Source organism: Hippoglossus hippoglossus, chromosome 13 (assembly GCF_009819705.1).
Source record: "Hippoglossus hippoglossus isolate fHipHip1 chromosome 13, fHipHip1.pri, whole genome shotgun sequence".
Taxonomy (NCBI): domain Eukaryota; kingdom Metazoa; phylum Chordata; class Actinopteri; order Pleuronectiformes; family Pleuronectidae; genus Hippoglossus; species Hippoglossus hippoglossus.
In genome coordinates this window covers 18,034,491-18,055,066 of record NC_047163.1, presented here as the reverse complement: position 1 = coordinate 18,055,066, position 20,576 = coordinate 18,034,491, and the positions used below count along the sequence as shown (strand labels likewise).

Here is a 20,576-nt window from a genome sequence, read left to right as displayed (position 1 = left end):
CCCATCCAATACAGCCACACAAGCAGTCATATAGATAAAAAGAGAGAGAGGGGGGGGGGGGGCTAAAGGCTTGCTTGGAGAATACGTCATTTACCCCCGACACCCGACATTGAACGGGTTACATACAACAACAAGCGGAGAATCGTGGGCTGACCGGCGCGGAGAAATGCGGGTCCGGTGTGCACATGCGCAACAGGTACTACATACAAACAGCAGAGACAATGTCGGCAGCGTCGGCTGTGTGGGATTTCTTCACTGTCTAAGAGAAAGAGCCGTTTAGCAATTTGCAAGACATGTTCAGCCGACATTTCAAGAGGGGGTAATACCACCAAGGATTTCAACACCACAAATCTGAAGGCTCATTTGAAAAGCAGACAAATTGATGAATACAATGATTTCCTGAAAGCTGATAAGAAGCGGCAAGATGCACTGGCTATAATAAACAAATATCGGTATCGGTATCGGCTATCGGCTAGATTGTTGTTTTAAGTATCGGTATCGGCCAAGAATTTCCATATCGGTGCATCCCTAGTTGCAACATATACTGACACTAAAGAAGATAACAGAACAATGACAGCATAGGTCATTTACATGGGATGTTTTGAAAGGCAACAAAATAAACTTTGTTTCATTCATACCATTAACCTACCATTCATTTTTCTTGGTTAGGTTAACTGGAGACTCTAAATTGACAGTAGGTGTGAATGTGGGTGTGATTCTTTGTCTCTGTATGTTGGCCCTGATATATGGCCGCCCTATGTCAGCTGGGATTGGCTCCAGTGCTACTACGACCCTTTAAGGAGCAGCCTTATAGAAAATGTGTGGATGATATAGAACATAGGAAATAAGCAAACTTCACAATATTGATTTTTTAAATCGACAAATATATTTAGATTCCTTACATATCAAAACTGATAGTAATTTATTATCGGTCAATTGACTAATAGCTTAATTGATTTATGATTTCTGTGCTAAAGATATATTTAGCTGCGGTGGCAACACACTCTGTTTGACTCCTGCATGTATTTTTCATGTTTTTTTTAGAAAAAAAGGTTGACAATGTGTTGAATTTGTACAGTAAACCTGTTCTGACTCTGTTACAGAGAACCTTATAAAAGGAAGACAGTGCCCCCTCACCATTCTTCAGCCGCAGTGTGATCGCTGTGTGCTCAGTGACTCTTTGTTGTGTTCAAGCTTTTCCTTCAGGCTTTATTAGTCACACTGGTCGTGTAGACCTGTATTGTCTATTTAGGGATCAATGTGTTTCCAGTATGCGTCACAGTCGTGTTATTCTCTCCATATATTGCCTTTTCTTTGTTCGAATTTGGTTTGGACACATACTATTGTGAAGTAATGGGCTGACTGAGTGAAGCTCCATGACCAACTGGCTGATGAAACCGCTGCTTTGTCGTGAGAAGTAAAAGTGCTGTTTTCTTTAGGATTCAATAATTTGATAAATGACGTATGATTAGTAATCGTGTTTGCACAATCTTCTTCTGTTTGCTCTTGCTCATCAACTCAACACCATAACTTAATTTGTATGTGTTCGTTTGGTTCATGCAGGTACAAACAACAGTTTTACAGCTCTGGTAACTCAACTCGGTAGGATTCTATAGGTCAGTGATTATTTTAAATTTGAGGATCCCGAAATGAACAAATTTAGTTTCACCCTGGGGACTCTCGGTCTAATTCAAATACTGCTAATGTGGATAGGCAACTCAGAAATCACACTTTTTTCTTGTTCTGTTAAAGAAGTGCTGCCTGCAGCCTTGTTAAAGTCTCATCATCACATGATGCCTTCAAATACCACCGGACGTGACTCTTATACACGCATCCAAGAATAAACTTTCCAAAAAATCTCCTCATCTCACACTCATCTCTCACTCCCTGCTCTGTCCATCTCGCACACACATGCACACATATGTGTGTTTTTTATAACACTAACCTTTAGCCTACATGGCCCGAGGTGTTTCTATTTTGATGGAGGTTATGGAACATGAGGCAATTCATCAAAGTTTTCATTTTCCTGGCCCCTGTCTGATCTCTGCCCAACTCTCTTAATCTGCTTGTCTGGTTATTTCTGCTTTGCTCTCTTTATCTCTCTATCATCCCCTGCTCTCCTGGCCCCGCCACCAATAACCACAATCCTGAACCATGCGAGCAGTGCACCATATAATTTAGCACATCTCTTGCTTATCAAATAATTGTAGTCCACTCACACTTAATAAGCCATGCAAGCATTCAGAATCTACAAAATAAACACACCAATCTGCCTCCTATGTCGGCTCTAAACTAACTCACAAATTTTTGCTTGTGTCGTTCATCACTGCAGCTGCTGACTGACCATCACACACTGAATGTTATGTTGTTAAAGGGCCTCGTCCAGAACAGACAACAATGACACCAATTCTCTGAGAAGGGGTATTTAAAGCTTAATGTCAAAAAAGAAATATAAATATTATTTATGTTGTTTTTTTTAAGACTGAGGGATTACATGTGCAAAATCAGTACAAATAACTTTTGTGTTATTACTACCTATAAAACTTGAAATAAAATATACAGGCTACATTTTACCCAAGGACGCACTTGGCATCCCACGACCCTCTTGAGGTCCCCGTCCCTCACTTTGAGAACCCCTGGCCGCTTGTGTGTGTGTGTGTCTGTTGTGTCTCCTGGCAGAGCCCTGAACTCCACCAGCTTCTCCAGAGTAAAACGCCCCGGTGATGGTATCACGCACATTCGTCATAACGCATCTATCCTTTATAGCGGCTTGTAAACGCGGAGCAGCGACATGTCAGGACTGAGCAGGACGCACGGGGACGGAGACGCGCGCAGGAGGAGCTGGTAGGCGGATCGTCTCCCGGGACAAACCACCGCACGGTGTGAAAGTGTGACCGCAGGAGGGGAAGGATAACATCACCATGGCGGATCGGAGCGCTTTTTAACGAGGGGGGATAAAAAAAGAAAAGGACATGGATGATTTGAGGCTGTTTCCCTAGCGAGATAGATCTTCCTCTCTTCTCCGCCTGAAGCTTGTCTTTTCTTTTCTCTCTCTCTCTCTCTCATAATAACGCCTCTATCAATAGACAGCCATCCGCCGGGCGGTGCGCGCTCCTGTCCGGTGTCTCTCCTTGGAGAGCACGACGCGGAGAGAAGAGAGAGGTCATGACAAAGTCACTTCTGTGGCTAAAAGAGGGGAACCAACATGTTTTAACAAAGCTCCTCTGGATCTGCAGCTTCTTCTTTACGTGTTTCTACTCTAATCGTTCCATTTAGTGGAAGGACCTTGAGGCGGAACATCCTCCAGCGAACAACAACCACAGAGGATCGTTATTCTGTGACCAAGTGCAGATGAAGATGATGAGAGCTGAGCAGGAGTGACATGTGGTGTTTGGGCAGTAATGACAGCAGCTGAATGGGGGGGAGGGCAAAGAGCATCTATAGAGGAGCTTACGTGGAGACCGGCTGAGGAGCCCCAAAACGACAGGACCGTGCCTGGTTGCACTTGAGTCTCCTCACTCCTTGCTCGTCCTCCACTCTTCTGACCACATATAGGATTTCAGCTGGGCGTTTTTCCTCTAAACGACCGATTAACGGAGTCTTAACGGGGGAAAGCTCATCTGGAGACTGAATGAGTGCGCAACGCGGCGTTGCGCCGGTTTGACGGCGTCTTCCTCCACTCCCGCAGCCCCGCCGTCCTGCAGAGGATCACCGGCGGTCAGTGGATCGCTGTAGGTTACAGACTGCTTCGTCTGCGGACCGGGCTTCCCATGCAAACTCAACGGGAACTCATTTGAGACGCCTCGCTTGCCCCAGCACTGCTCCTCCGGCCAGGAGCCCCGCAGCGCGGACAGCCTTGCGCGGTGCAAGACCGAACCAAACCCCCAAAAAAGTGGATATGATTTTCATATTCGGTCTGAATGATTTTTGATCTGATCAGGGAGGAGGATTATTGATCGTGTTGTTTGAGGAGTGGAGACCTTCCACCTGGCTTGACGCGGGAGGGCGGGGAGGGAGGGATAACCCGGAGAACCACGAGCAGCCTCCACCTGAACAGAGGAGGAGGAGGAGGAGGAGGAGAGGCGCGCAGGTATGGCTCAGTCTCTTTATGTCACTTTTCTTATCCATCCAATCATGACACAGTCTCCTCCCTATACATCAACATCCCGATACTGCTTTCTACTTCACAACATTTGAGAGGTTGATTTGTAATTTTAAATGACCTGAGTTGACTACACACACACACACACACACACACACACACACACACACACACACACACACACACACACACACACACAGACACACACGCATGGGGATGGAGAGAGGGATGAGGCAGATGGGGAGATAATGGCGCTGGTGTTTTCTCTCCTATATGATTTAGAGACGGTGATATCCTCTGTGTAGATTAAAGACAGCAAGGAGATGAGGGAGGGAGGGAGGGAGCTGGAGAGATGCTGAGGGGGTGTAAACGCACAGGAAGTGTGAAGAAATGGCTCTGAAACCGAGGGGAAGACGAGATAGGGCAAAGGCATGAGCAGAGTTGGGATAAAAACAGCGGATGGATAGAACTGCACGGGAGAGAGGGAAGGGCCAAACAGCGGGGTCTGAAAGTTCAGATGAGAGGAGAGGAATGGATGGATATGTGAGGGAGAGTGAACTGCATTGAATCAGCGAGCAGACCGCTGAGGAGACGCTTGAGGGGGGTGGAGAAAGTGCTGAGATGGAATACAGAAATGGAGCCGAGAGGAGATGGGTGACAGTAGCCAGGTGTTCAGGGGAAAGGGGAGAGGAGAGGACCATAATGGCAAGAGAGATGGAACACTGAGGAGAGGACAGGAGATTGTGAGGGAGCAGTAGAGCAGTTTGGGGGAAAAAGACCAAGAGGATATTAGAGAGAATGAGAAAAGGCAGTGAGCGAGCAGGTGTTGCAGCTGGCATGGAAATGATCCCTACAGAAAGCTCTAACAAAAGCATGCTGAGGGCCAAGTGCAGAATACTCTGCCACTGCCGTGCATTATCCAAAGGATTGCTGCGTAATGGTGGTTGCTGCACCATGGAGACAGAAAGAGAGAGTCGTAGGAGAGGAAACCACAAGAGGCTGAAGTGGTGGGATCCACACAGCCAACATTTTAGTTTGCTGTGTCAGCTCATCAGCTCGTCCCTGTAACTGGTCAATCTTCTCGTCCTTAACTGGCCCATTTGCATTTTAATGAGTTCTGCGATGGCTCTGAGCTACATTAAAACATGTGTAAATACAGATGCAAGATTAAATGAGGTTTGGAGGAAGTCATCCCCCCGCTTTTCCTTGTTTCTGTCTCCAAACCAAGTACATCCGAGGCTTAGCTGAAGCCTGGCTTGAGTCTTTCATGCCAACATTGTGTCACTCTTTCTTCCCTATATTGACGCATCATGTTTGACTGTGGCTTGAAACACAGTAGGAATAATTAATAGAATTGATCAGTATCTTGCTTTATATCAATGGGAGAGGCTGGAACTCAAAGGAGTCATGAAGAGCACTCGCTGACAGCTTGTTACCTTGATCATGATCCTGTTTTGCACTCTAATGGTACAATCAAACTCAAATACTGTCTCAAGATCTAATCAACGTTGAGCTTGCAGACTCAAACAAGGCAAATACACGCAAAGAAGATTGCAGGCTGACATTTTCTCCAAACAAACACGAAAACACATTTCAATCATGCTGGTGTATAATAAGTAGTTGAGGCCCTGGATTCTGTATTCATCGTTGTTACTGACAACTCTGTTGACACAGTGAGCGTGTCAACGTGTACACAATATTGCTTTTGTTGAAGATTCACCGCTCCTGCATCTTCATGTCCCACTCATGAGGATCACTATACCATAATAATAATTATATTCTCACACTGCCATGGAAACTGAGTTCACACAGTCAGTTAAAAAGAATATATCATTTTATTTTAGCTCTCTCAGGGCATGAACCACTAATTAAGTTTGAATAACATCTGTGACATATCATAAAGAAACTTAAAATACCAGGATACATCTTGATGTGCAAACACAGTAATTAACAACAGGAATGTTTTTTTCAAACACAATGACTGATTGGTGATGATGCAGTATGGTGAGACATAACATTGTAAATCATCTCTTCCATGATATTACATTGTCCGATTCAAGTCCATCCATCCATCCATCCTTTACGGGTCACTGAGGGGGGGGGGGGGGGGGGGGGGTGGAGCCAATCCACCTGACACTGGGCGAGGGTTCGGGTAGACCAGAGACACATGGCCAGGCAACAGGCAAAAATAAACTATGACGCAGCCACCCGCATTTGCTTTCTGATTGGGTCTCATCAGTCATGACTTGACTATAAGGAGTGAATGCAAAGGGTAGTGCTCCACCTCATTGTTGGTCCATATACACATACAACCAGTTCTAAGGTGAGATCAGCAAAGGAGTGGATGGGCAGAGACTCATCTGACCCTAATTCAAAGAAGGAAAACTGGAAACCCAAGTGGCGCTTTATGTTCCCTCTGGCATATTGGTGTGTATCGTGAAGGCATTAGAAAACTTAGCAGAGATAATCGGGGCCAGAAAGTGTGAGTAAGCTGCTGTCATATGTATACTGCTGTGCTATCATTCAGGTGAGTCGTGACTCAGGTTTCAAACTCAGAGTTATTTTCTCCATCCAAAAAGAGTGCAGCAGAGGCCAGAGATTGATGAGATGTGGCCATTAAGAGCTGAAAATATACCTTAACACTGTCTCTGCTTTTGCAACAGCTGACAGTGCAGGGTTCTATATCATGTTTACAGTGTATTGAACCACACTGATTCGAGATGCCACAAGTAAAGCTTGATTTGGAATACAAAGGAAGGCATTTCAATTATTTAGAAGATGGATTGAAAGGTGCACAATTTCCCTGTGGATCCTAATAGTAACAACAGTTAGGACTTTATCTACTAAGACATTTAATGACATATAATGGATTGGACACCTAAATGCCCCGAGGTCTAACTCTTCAATGGCCATGATTCTTCATTATGTCTGATCAGCTCGGAAGTAGATCCAAGCACTTTTTGCACTAACCTTAAACAATAAAGCCTCCCATACAAAATACCTATCATTCTGTCAACGTCGGATTAAATAATGACGCTGAGGAGAAGTGTACATTTTGGAGAAGTCTAATTGATGTGTCTGTCAGAAAACAGGTGGGGTAAGGGTGTAGAACCGCCTCGCATCTCATCTCTTCACATTGAGCAGCCATTTTTGTTTTTCAGCCCAAGCACAGTTGGTACCAGTGTCCAGTGACACAACAAATGAATGGGTACACAGATGTCCACACTGAACCTCGCCAACACCCTCTGATGATGAAATTTACGTCACATTGACCTTATACTTGAGAGTAATCCACTGGGTTAATGCTGTATTCGCATATGCACAGACGGGCGTGTGGGTATTTCGACTTTTTTTTTAATCAAAATTGAAAAGTGTAAAATTATGGGTTATGTGTCTCATGTTCACAATAAGAGGGAAGGGTGTGATTTTGCAGTGATGAAAGACAGGCAAGGAGAAGTGCGGAGGTAGAAAGAACAATGACAAAATGCAGAAAAGGAGCCGGTTCGAGGGGAATTGACCTTTCTACAACAAGGCAGGTTCAATTAAGAGCAAATTCTGGTGGGGTGAAGGAGACAGAAAAGGAGTAAGGACAGAAGGTAATGCATAGAAGAGTGTGGAGAAGGTCATGGTGAGGATGAGAATGAGGTTAAAAAGAAAAAAATAGAAGGATGGGAAAAAGAAGAAGAAGAGGGAATAAGAACAGAGAGAAAAAAAGAGAAACATAAGGTGAGAATATTTCGCCCTGAAGCTCTGGGTGTTAAGATTCTTATTTTTTTTGTTTTAATGTCTGAAATGTGTCTTCGTGATGTTTTCAACACAGCGACATGCTGTCCACTACAGAGGGGGTATAAATGTCTACACGGCTCGTGTATGAGTGTGTGTGTGTCTGTGTATGTGTGTGCACATGCGTGGTAACAGATGCTGGTTCAGTGGCGCAATCCCACCTCACCAGGGAAGAGCGGGTGAGAGAGAGAGAGAGAGAGAGAAAAATGGTGCCAGGAGAAAGAGAGAGAGTGCAGGAGGGAGCAAGCAGCGTGCTGAATGCCAAGCAGCACAGTATTAGAATGGTGCTGTGTTGAGCAGGCAGGCTCAACACAGGCTCATAGGCTTTATCTTTGGCATACTGTGCGATAGCCAAACTTCAGCTCTGAAGACAACACTTTACTACCATATTTGTTTTCAACAAATAATGTCAGGGAATTTGTGACAAACACGTCTTTTTAAACCTTTAATATCGTGTAAAACCAGTGGGCCATTTGTGCGGGAATGATGGGGATGAAAGACAAAAAATCTTTCCCCTTGATATCCCCCCCTGGAAATACTGCCATCCCCCATCCCTATGTGAGAGAGAGAGTGCTATGTGTGCGGATAATTTGTGTGTGTAGGTGCTGGAGTCTATTTTTAAAAGTTGAAAGTGAATGGCATTGAAAAGAACAAAAGGACAGCAATCTTTGCTTCGTTCTCTGTCTCTCTTCTGCAAAAACACACTGATCGTCTGTCACAGTTAGATTGACATTGAATCAGCAGTACTGGGAGAAATCCTAGCCGCGCTGGTGGCCGTTAAAACATCCATACATATTTTACAGTTTTTGGTAGGCAAGAAAGATTCAGCATTAAATCGGTAGATACTGGTTTTGTTGTGCATGTTCATGCAACAAGAATATATTCTGCAGAGGTGCCATCTCCCACACCTTTACCCCCTTCCCTGACTGTATCTGGAGATACCTGACCAAGTAGTATTCCTAACAAGTTTGATTGAAACCTGTCCATGCTTTGTGGTTATTACACACTATGTCTAATGTGTATAACCTGTATAAAGCCAGACAAAATCAAGAGCTTTGGAGGCCTTCGCAGGAATGCATTAGATAGGAGGTTAATGTTTTGTGCTAGGAGTTGCCATCCTGTCTCTCATTGGGATAAGATACAGTACACCTGCAGCGTGGACAGCTCCTGACCTAATTGGGATTGAGTCATCACTTATCTTCACTAACCTTCACTAGCTAACCTGCATGTGTTTTAACTGTAGGAGCAAGGCGGAGCCCCTGGAGAACACCCACGCAGACACATATTGGCTCCACCCAAACGGTTCTGCACGGTTTTAAAATCGGCCACTGAAATGCTTAAGTCTGGTTTCTTATTGCACATTTACTGTGGGTTTAAGTCTCTGTTGGCCTCCTTCATGTCAGTTGTAACATTCAGTTAGTGTTGAAACGATTTCAGAGAGGCAAGGATTCAACTTTATGGTCATTTCGGAGGTTGCCGATTGTCAACTTTGAACTTTAATGCATTACAGGTGTTTCACATATTCCGTCCATCCCATTTATATCAGTGAGGGTCAGCTAACAGAAGCACATCTGTACATATTGCTATACAGAGTGCTGTTAGGGCCAAAAGGCGGCAGAGGCAAAAAAACAAACAAAAACGAATCACTTTGAAATCCCAGCTACCAACTGAGCACATTATCAAACCCTTCTTCGGATTCAATGCAGCGTGAGCCATAAGCAAAGAAATCAATGAATCTCCTCCATCGTGGAGGCCTTATTTTCATCTGTATAGTCAGGTCAGGCACCTCCCATTGTCACCCCCTTGCACACCTGTGAGGACTAAAGTTCAGGTTCAGTCCTCCTCCTCGTTCTTCTCCTCCACCCAGTAGCTGCATTCTTTGTGTGTGGACGTTTCCTCTGAGATCAGCCTGGTGCCTGGTTTCTGTCAAATGAATTATGTGTTGCTATAATCATAGTCAAATTGAGGTTGTCAATGTTTTCTTCCGTTTTCTCCACCTGCATCTCGATTTTTACATTTTCGTTATGGTGTTGCATCTCTTGGAGCAGGATGATATTTGTCTTTCTCAGCCTCCAGGGGTCTATTCACCGTCTTTTGGTTTAGCTGAAGTTCTGACAGTGAGCTGAATCGGTGGCACACGATCACTGTCCTGTTACAGCAGCAATCTGAACTCACCATTTTTTCAGTATCTCCCTCTGCTCCCTGTCATCCTCCAGCTGCGAGGCAAACTGTTTTTTCATCTTCACCAGTTCCACACTGAGCTTCCCCTCATCCTCACTCACCCCCAGGTTATCTCCGGCTCCCCGCACGACAAATGTTCTGCGGAGCGGACACCGTTTGATTTCCTTCTGCAGCGCGTCTTCTGTTTCATTGTCCTCTGTTTGGCCCCTACAACATATTATACATCTTGTGTGTCATCATGTTTGTTTTTCTTCAGTGGACATTTAAAGTAGAGCAATTACACTGTAAACTGCTGTTTGCGTTTTAGCTTACTGAATCCAATTAAGTCTACATATTATGCAAAAATAACTTTTTCATGTATTTTTTCGACATAAATGTGTCTCCAGTGTGTCGGCAGCATTTTCTGAGAAGACCACAGTCTCTCTTTTTCTCTCACTCCATCATTGAAGTGTCTGCAAATGAGCTAATCAGATCTTGTTCCCCTCTTGATCTGTAAAAGCCCTTTGCCAGACAAGAAAGAAGGTCAGCAGAAGTTTGGTATTTAAAGTTAATGTTATTAGTCTGTATTTTGGTGTTTTACTTCAGGAAAAAGATTAGCTCCAAGCAATGTATATAGTGTCTAAAATAAGATACAAATATGAAAGTACATACTAGTATCCAAGTTGCTTGGTGAAACATGGACACAGTACATTATTACTACACTGGGAAAAGGTATGGCTCAGAGAACGCACCCCTCTGCTGAGGCTAACACCCTATTTACCATGTTAACAAAAATGGGAAAAAAAGTCATGCATCTGGATTCCTCAGGTCATGCTCCACCCCCTTCTGTAATTCTGCTAACTAATAAACAGACATGAAAAACCAAATGCTAATGAAAGCATAACCTCCTTGGCAGAGATAATTATTTAAGTGTTACAGCTCCTGTGTAGTGACGGTGCGCACTCAGGACCAGACTTGGGAACAGTGGTCACTTTAATATCACTGTTATTACTGTTGTATGTTTATAAGTTGTCTTTTTATAAGACATGATTACTTGACCAATACTTCAAATCATCGGGTGTTTCATACCCACCACTACATCCTGGTAATTACTGTGTTTACCATACACTACATTACATTGTGTGCTGCAGGATGCAAAGAGTCATAGTAATATGTTACCTCTCTAGGTCCTCATAAAGACAATATGTTGACAGTTTATAGTTTTGGCATTAATACTGAAAGAAGACTGTATGTGACAGATGGATATCGATAACATCACCAGAGGAAAACGTCATGTTTAAGGAACAGATTCCTACCCCAACCTGTTTGCTGGTGAACCTTTTGGTGTGGAAGTGTTAAGTGTGATGATATTCACAGAGTGCAGCTCTTTGTTGATTATAGTGGTGATCTCCCTCCAAACCCTGGCAGAGCTGACTGGAAACGCGGCAGGAGGTGCTGACCAATCAGACTGGGCAACAGTAAAAAGGATTAAATTGGTGGTAGCAGCTACAGCTGGTAACTATGGATATCTCAGATGTGTCAGGAGTAATCTATTTTGATCAACCCTTTACCCACCTTGGTGCAGCAGCGATTCTCTGCTTTCATATCTTACCACCAAGAGGAACGATTAGTTTTGGTTGTAGTTGGCGAAGTTGGGGGTATAGTGACCTCTGTGAAATTACATATATATTGTCAAAAATATTTTAAAAAATCATTTAATTTGTTTTATGTCCGTCCAAACTGCTATAATGTAAAGTCTGCAGCAGGTAACATAGTGTATAATATGGTAGCTAAAGAGCATCCTCCCTTAACATTGATGATTGATCACAGGTCTTCTCTTCTCTTCTCTCTCCGACTGTCTCAATCTCTCTCTTTGTGTGTGAGTGCAGCCACCTCTCCCTCTGTAATTGTCTTGGTCCGGGTTGACGGAGCAGACCTGACAAGCGAACCCAGATAGTGAGAGGAGATAGATTGAAGAGGAGTGTCTGCTCTCTCCTCTATCTCTCCTCATCTAGTACTTGTGTCTGACAGGAGCAGCGCCACATGATGGATGGATGCTCCACTAGATCTCTGTATGGGTTTTTTTCTCACTGTTTTGCTTTCACTCACTCATTTCTCCCCTCTTGGTTTCTCTTCATCCTTCCGTCACTTGCTTTGCCCATTATTTGGTAATTTCTCTTTGTATTATCTCTGTTTAACAATGTTTTATTCTTTTTCTGTCCTTCATTCTTCTTCAATAAATTCCTTTCTCTACTTTCCCTGGTCACTTGCGCATGGTAAAAGGTCATGTGCCATCTTGTATGACAGAACATCTAAATTATAGTGTAGGGATCACTAGGGCAGTGATCTATCATTGTGTGTTTGTCCGTCAGTCTGCTGTGTCGAACAGGTGTGTGCATGTGTCTACTCTCTCCATGATGCAAGTATAATAGCTTGAATTTTCAATTGTAAATGAAAAAAAGAAGAAATTGCAGGACACAAATAACCCCAAAAGAACTCTAAATTAAAATTTAGAAAAGCTGACACAATCTGTTCTAGTTCTCAACATGTTTTCTCTGGGTTAAGAAAACAGAGCCTGCAATACGTCTTTCTTTACTGGGTAACTATATTTTGTATGGTGCCCTATATTGTAGTTATGCTGTTTGTTTAAAGAGACACTGCACACTGATCAGCAGAAACCAAACAGTCCAGACGTACCCACAGGGCTCTTTTTCCATGTGGAGTTCCTGGCCAGATGCAATTATGTTTAATATCCAAGGACAGAGGAGTGCCAGTCTGTAATTGTTGCTGCAGGAGCCAACAGAGCATGGTTGGGATTAGGACAGCCTCACTACATTCCCAGATTTAGTCAAATACCAAAGTTCATATGCTGTCTTCAGCCAATAGCATTACTGTCTACCTTTAAATGTTACCCAAGACAACAATCTCAAGGTACTGTTGCCATGGACACTTCATTCAGTATGGATGGGTTTCATTATTTGTTCATTCTATGCTGTGAATCACACTGGCAGATTCCAGTGTCCTTTACAGTCCTGCATATTTTTTGTATCAACATTTTCGAAACCTGCCATCCTCAAGAGCAATCGGTAATAATGAAAAAACGATCAGGATGTTAAACTTGTTGATACTGATCCATTGGTGAATCCCTTCATCAGTCTCAGCAGCAATCATGCAGATTGGCCAGGGACATCCCCAGTTGTCACATTACAACATTACTTGCTTGCAATCACATTTGCAAATTTTCCGATGGTTGAATTTTGCAACACGAGTGCACGATGAAGCCCCCAGATGTACTGGCATTCCAGAACAAACTGCACAACTGTGCTGCAGAGTGAACGGAAAAGAAAATGTGCCCTTGATTAAAACTGGCACATTTCATTGCTGAAATTGAATTTGCCGGCTTCTCACGCATGCTGTTGGAAAAAGGAGAGTATGAAAGAAATGCATTGGCCTCCCAAGTTTGAAGGTTGAAGACTTCAGTTATACACAATGCCAAGGTGTCCCTTGGTAAGATGCTGAATCCCCAAATTGCCCCTGATGGCTGTTCTAGCTGTGTATGAATGGTGTGTGATAGAAAAAGTGCTGTGTATAAATGTATGAATAGGTGAATGTCATTTGCACTGTAAAGCCCATTGAATGGTTGATAAGACTAGAAAAGCATGATATAAATACAGTCCGTTTACATAAATACCGACCATCTTCATCAGGCCGAGGACTGATCCAGCTGCTGAAGGAGCTAAAGCTCTAAAGCTTGAGAAATGTCAGTAAATAGACCTTGAGTTGAGCTTGTTTTGTCAAACAACTATTTTCAAGATCAAGAATCATCTTCTACACCTTGTGGATTCTAGATTTCTGCAATATGTGGATGAATTCAAACAAAGATGATCCCTAACATGTGCTGGGGAACCCTTACGTCCCCGGTGATGATCCCTAACATGAGCAGGGAGTCCCTAACGTCCCTGGTCGTGATCTTTAACAGCCCTGCTGGTGATCCCTAACATGAGCTGGTGAACCCCTAACGTCCCTGGTCCTGATCCCTAACATCCCTGATGGTGATCCCTAACATGTGCTGGGGAACCCTTACGTCCCCGGTGATGATCCCTAACATGAGCAGGGAGTCCCTAACGTCCCTGGTCATGATCCCTAACATCCCTGATGGTGATCCCTAACATGTGCTGGTGATCCCTAACATCCCTGCTGATGAATCCCTAACCTGTGCTGTTGGTTTGCAAATTACTATCAATCTACGGTGATACCCATACCTTGTCCCATGTGATAAAATATAAAAACCCAAACAACTGTTACACAACCACTAAGGGAAATGTGTAACATACACTAAGGTTTAATATCTTGGGGCTCTCAGCTTCTTTAACAGTGTTGACTTAGTGTATTTACCCTCACTAGTGCAAACTGCTCATGGTTATACAAATGACCACACACACACACACACACACACACACACACACACACACACACACACACACACACACACACACACACACACACACACACACACACAAATACTTAAAACGTAGAGACAGGGAACATTTATCATCATGATGATTTGTGCTTCTTACAACACTGTTGCATTACATGATGACATGTTGCCTTGAACTAATGTGAAGTGTTACCTAGTTCACAAAATGACAAGCCTTATTTTGTTAACCTTATCATCAGTTTTGCAAATAGAAGCCAAAGGAACAACCCCTCAGCCTTGATGCAGCCCGTGCTGCGGTTCAGAAAATGAGTGTTTATTAGCACCGACCCTGCTGGGTTCAAATTATCCACTTGATGTCTGATAGTCTGAGAAATAATTGGGCTTGAGAGGGCAATCTCCTGCAGATAATGGCGCTCTTAAGGACTTAGTAGGTAGTTTATTAAGCTCAGCGATAGTCAGAGTTTGTGCAAAGGACGGCAATGAAGCGTGAAACTGAAGAGTCATTGTTCATCAGAGATTGTTGCTTTGCTCTGATCCTAATTCGGACCTCGATATTACAGGGCTCGGATCTATTTATCAGATCAACATTGCTTCGCTTTGTATTCTGCACTACCGGAGCTCCGTAACTGAACATTGTAGTATTGATTGTGCTGTCACTGCATCGTGTGTTCAGCTAATTACATTTGCCTCATGAGAAACTAGGGAAATTATCTCAATGTAGCTCTGCTTAAAGCGAGCCAGTGCTTTAATGTGAGAGTTTAGCATCATAAATTGTATTTCTAACTCCCTTTTAAAAGCGCGGCACTCTGCAAGTACTTCTTGTGAACATTATTTACAGAGGGTTAGAAAACCCACAGCTAAATTTCTTTCAGCCAATTAAACATTTATTAACTGTCTCAAGAAATTTTAAGATGATGCCACACACACAAAAAAACAGCAAGGAAAAGAGAAAACAACTTGCTTCACTGCTCATGTCCTGTGTGTTGGACCATATTTAGTTCCAACATTAAACATTCGTGTTAGTAGTAAAAAAAACACGAGTACAGAAATCCTCCGGTCATTATAATATAATGGGAGCTTTTACAAAAGTAGAATGTGGGTTACATTTCCTTTGAACATGGATGTGAGACTGACAGAGATGAGGCTCAGTCTGCTGCCGATGCTGCTGTTTATCACATAGATCATAGGACACACAAACACACACACACACACACTCTCTATCACACTTGCACTCTCTCTCACATAAACACACACACACACACACAAATTTGGTATTCTACTTTACAAGCACCTGTGAGGCTACTAATGCATGTTTGATGATATTGATTGACAGTGGCTGTGTGTGTGTGTGTGTGTGTGTGTGTGTGTGTGTGTGTGTGTGTGTGTGTGTGTGTGTGTGAGACCAACCAGACTGATGATTATGCATTGTGCCTTAAAGTAAAGTACTGATGGTACTAAGATGCTGACACCAAGTAACCTATGGCTCCATAAGAAGCCCATTCAAAAATATGGTCTTTATCTTTTGACTCCCATGTGTCACTATGATCTTTCAGGTCTCTCATCTCTCACAGTTTCATGTTGTAAATAGGTCACTGGGTTGCTACCTGCTCACTGCTGGACAGACAGAGTCGGGCTTTGTTCCACTACAGTTTGTAAGTTAATCTGTTTTTCCTCAAGAAACATGTTCCAGGGGATTTCTCCTCAAATATACGTTGGATGCGTATCTGCTGCTTTACTAGATAATAAAATGTGAGCACCACACAATCAGAACAAAGATAAAACAATCATTTCCTGTTGGCATTTAACAACTGCATGCAGCTTTGATAGTGTACCAGTGGCGAGCACTCTAGGGATGTGTTGTTGAATGTTGAAATTATGTTGAGGTTATGCATGAAAGAAGAGTTAAATTTGGCTTTAAATTGAATCATCCCACTTGGATGGATAGGATTGCACTAACAGTTAAACTAAATAGCTATTATCATTGCGCTCAGAGATGTAATTTATTTTTATGCGAGCCCAAACCGGCCACTGGAGAGTTGAGTAGATTTTCTTTTCCAAAATATAAATCACGGCTCTGATAAATGACACAGAGGATCATCAACTGGCTCAATGGACCAGTCGAGGCTATATGAGGTCAGACATGTGGACGGGGCCTCCCACTCAGCCTGCTCTGTTTCACATAGAGCCATGAGGATGCCTATTCTCCAGAGCTGGGAGCTGTTTACCCCTGATGTGCCATACACTCCATAAATCAGGTTAAAGTGACGCAGAAATTACTCAGAAACAGCTATAGAGAAGGATTGGAAGCCACAATGGCTGCCATTAGAAGCTGCATTAATGAGGGAAAAACCTGATCGGACCCATTTGTGTGGATTTCACATTTTGTGTGTGTGTGTGTAAACGTGTTAGTCAGTATTACTGGTGCTCATAAGACTTTTATAGCTGAAGTATAATGGGGTCTGGCGTTTACAGGCCTGACGCAGTGTGTGTGTGTGTGTGGGTGTGTGTTTGTCTGTGTATGTGTGTGTGTGGCAGCTGTAGAAGTCTTTATTCCAGCTGTTGTGCTTTGCTGCCAATTCACTGAGCTGGCAGCTGCTGGAATGAAGTTGTACTGTGGTGGTCTCCATGCCATCCTAGAATAATCCTTTGAAAATCCAAAGCCAGTTGGATCACTCATACTCCAGATTCATCGCTGACATATATTATTGCTGCTGGGTGCACACCTTGCCAGTCCATTCTGCTGGTTGTCATGCAGGACTGTGGCGATGATGAGACTTTGTAATGATAATTGTTGCCTCATAAATAATGATTTAATGAGTTTTCCCCCCCTGAGGAGAATGAGTAATGGACTGAGCACATTATATAACAAATAAATAGGTCGCAATGTTAGAGAACAAAGTGCTGTTCGGAGAAGTTGTATCAGGCTTTGCAGTGAGACTCGTGCTGCTCACTGGGCTACATTTAGTAATGTTGGACAAACACAAGCACAGACATTAAGAGGTTGGCACAACATTTTGTTTGCATGAGAAGTATGAACAATTTGAACTTCTACACAATCATGTTGCCTTTTCTCTTACAATTTTGACTCTGATCTCTTTAAAAATGTTTGTTACATGAGTAAAATGATAACAATGGGTCAAATCTTGGGAGCATGCTAGGTGGCGTCGTTTTGTCCTTCAAGCCCACACACAGGTAGCCGGTGTAATAATAATGTCGTGGAGGTTGGGACTGCATGAACCCGATTGAAGTACCCTCCCGTACGGGTAAAGCTGACACACCCACATTGAGGTTGGGACAATTTAATTTGTCAGCACTACACTTTCTATTGGTTGGGAAATTGTGACAGACTTGTTGCACATAGAAATCCAAGCGCAGAAGAAAAAATCCAGGAGTAGAGGAGAACTCTGAGAACAGACGTTTCAGGCACTGGCAGAAGCCGCTTGACATAAAGAGCTGAAGTTGGAGCGCAGACAATCTGTCGAAGCAACAAACTATCTGAGTGCAAGGGCACACGTTGAGCACAAGCAGAGCAAATGTATGCAATAGCAGGGCCTGCTTGGGTGCAAATGCAGAGTTTTTAGTAATTTAAAGTTATTTAGACCGTGCAGTTCTAACCAAACGCAGAGAGACCGGTATATAGCAGCCTTATTATTTGGTTATTGTTGGCTGTGGTGCATGCCTATCACACAGAGCAACAGTGGGCATGTGCAAACCAAGCTGTTATGTCAGGGTTTCTCAAACGCCCCGTTTTACATGAACACTAAGATACAGAACCTGTGTACAAAACTGAACTCTGTTTGAGTGACTTCAAATGATGTTTGTAGGTGGAGGAAAAACGTTTGTTTTTGGAAAATATCTGCATTAGTGCGGACAGGGCGGCAGTTACACAACTCTCCGCACACACACGCACACACGCACACACGCACACACACACACACACACACACACATTATTCCTGCAATATTGGCCCCATCACTTACGTTTCACAAATGAGGTCATGCATGGATAACGTGTGCTTCTGATACCACAGTGACTCATCAAACAAACTGATGTAAAGATATGAGAGGAATTATAATGTGTGAAATTATTCTCTGGGGAATTTTACTTAACACCCAGTTACATCAGCCTGTGTCCTTTGTAGAGATGAAACGTCACCTGACCTTATCTGACATTCGCTGCATAGAGATCCAGGCGTCGTGATCAGAATCAATAAGTGATGAACCAGTCGATGAGACGAATCATAATGCAAATTATGACCAATTTATATATAGAAATCTGGCATCCGTGATGCAACACATTAAAAGTATCCGCTAACAGTGTGACGATGCAGATACTGCTTACAACGGAGCTTTGGACCCATCCTGCCAGGTGACTGAATTTAACTGTAGCTGCCAAAGAGCTGTCACGCTTCTGTCTCTATTTGTTAACAGCTGCTAACTGTTAGGTCTGCGGCTCAGAGAAATCAGGGTTTAGAGCAAGGTTGTAATGCTTTTTTATCTTTTACTGAGTCAGTCATATACGGTACTTCAGAAGTTGCCCAATGTCTCTGAGGCTTCATCAAGTCATGAAAAGATGAAGTAATTAAAACTTAATCACATACTTTGCCAATGAGACTGCATTGACCCCGGTGTTAACAGTTCCAAAACATCTTGAAACATTATTCGGTGCTGCAAAATCAAGCCATTTTTCTTTTTAATTAATGCTACAGAGAGTAAGCACTGTAATGAGAAGACGTATTTATTCATGTCATGGTGAGACTGTGACTTGTGAACTGTAATCCGGGTCACTGCACCAGCTAAGAACACTACTTAAATATTTATCCCTACTTACCTCTATGTCTGGTATTTTATTTATGGCGGAGGTACCTTGACCTTGAGATTCAGGTTTAGTCTTATTGCAAGTATAGTACATTGACTAATGGATAAATGCTTCTGCTATAAGTTCAAATCCGTACGATTTCAGTTCTGCTTATTTGGGAATAATACAGGTTGTTTGTTGAGGTTAGAAATAACACATGTCAGCCGCATGCCAGACCCAACAAATATAAAGATGGACGACACATCTCCACTTCCTTCCATTGTTTAAAAGTGGTGAATGGACTGTGTTTGTACAGAGCTCTACGAGTCTTATTGGCCAGCACAGCTTTTAGTACAAGACACATTCATCCTTTCACGCTCACATTCATTCAGCGCTAGTAAATGCTGCTCTTTTATTCAATCCCACATTCACAGGGCCAATTCGGGGTTCAGTCTACTTGCCAAAGGACAAGGATCAAGATGTTCTGGCTTCACTGTTAGCGGATGTCATCCATCTTTATAAACAGTCATTGGTCAGACCAGTGCACTTCATGTGTGGCTATGTGCCAAGATTCTGTGTTTACACATTAACAACACAGCACAGAAATATGAATCCAACCATACTGGGCTGGCAAACTAAGTGTGAGCTGTGAGAGCTGATTAAGCCACATTACTAAAGGTTCCTGGCAAACATAATAGATCGGTCTGATTGGATAATACTGGAGTCATGATTAGATGCTTTTCTTCCATCATGTGCATTTAAGTTTCTTTTGAATCCCTGGTGATGCAATTTGAATTAAAAGCACAGCGCAGGGAGGCAATTAGAATGCAAATCCACTCTAGAGCCATTGTGGAGAAAATGTCAGCCGTAAATAACAATTCAAAATGGTGTTTGATATAATGAAAATAAGGATTAGTAGTAACAGGCTCAATTTTGAATTACTATGGTGATCATTGAATAATTCAGCGGTTGCTGAGAAGTTTGATGAGTTGACTGATGATGAGCTCGCACTTTTAATAAATGGTTAAAGACAAACTTCACAGACTGCAGAGGGAATTCTGCTGAGCTTCACACACTGTCACCTGTAAAGACTTATAGTGATTGTTCCTAAACGCTGTCATGTTTCAGTTAGGATTTACATTTTTATTAAATAGTAAATCCTCCCGACAGTCCGCACCGGCTAGTGTGTGTGTGTGTGTGTGTGTGTGTGTGTGTGTGTGTGTGTGTGTGTGTGTGTGTGTGTGTGTGTGTGTGTGTGTGCGTGTGTTTGTGTGTGTGTGTGTGTGTGTGTGTGTG

At 43.0% G+C, this 20,576-nt stretch overlaps 1 protein-coding gene across 2 annotated transcripts in view; it reads left to right on the top strand.

Moving 5' to 3' along the window:
* The first annotated feature begins 2,658 nt into the window (after nt 1–2,658).
* The window catches only part of zgc:172282 (leucine-rich repeat and fibronectin type III domain-containing protein 1-like protein), a 166,222-nt gene continuing 148,304 nt past the window's right edge, over nt 2,659–20,576 (top strand). Inside the window, exon 1 of one of the 2 annotated variants that reach the window (XM_034604032.1) lies at nt 2,659–4,090. The gene's annotated coding sequence lies outside the window, so the exon portion shown is untranslated. The remainder of the gene's footprint in view (nt 4,091–20,576) is intronic. The other variant, XM_034604033.1, reaches the window with a different exon arrangement.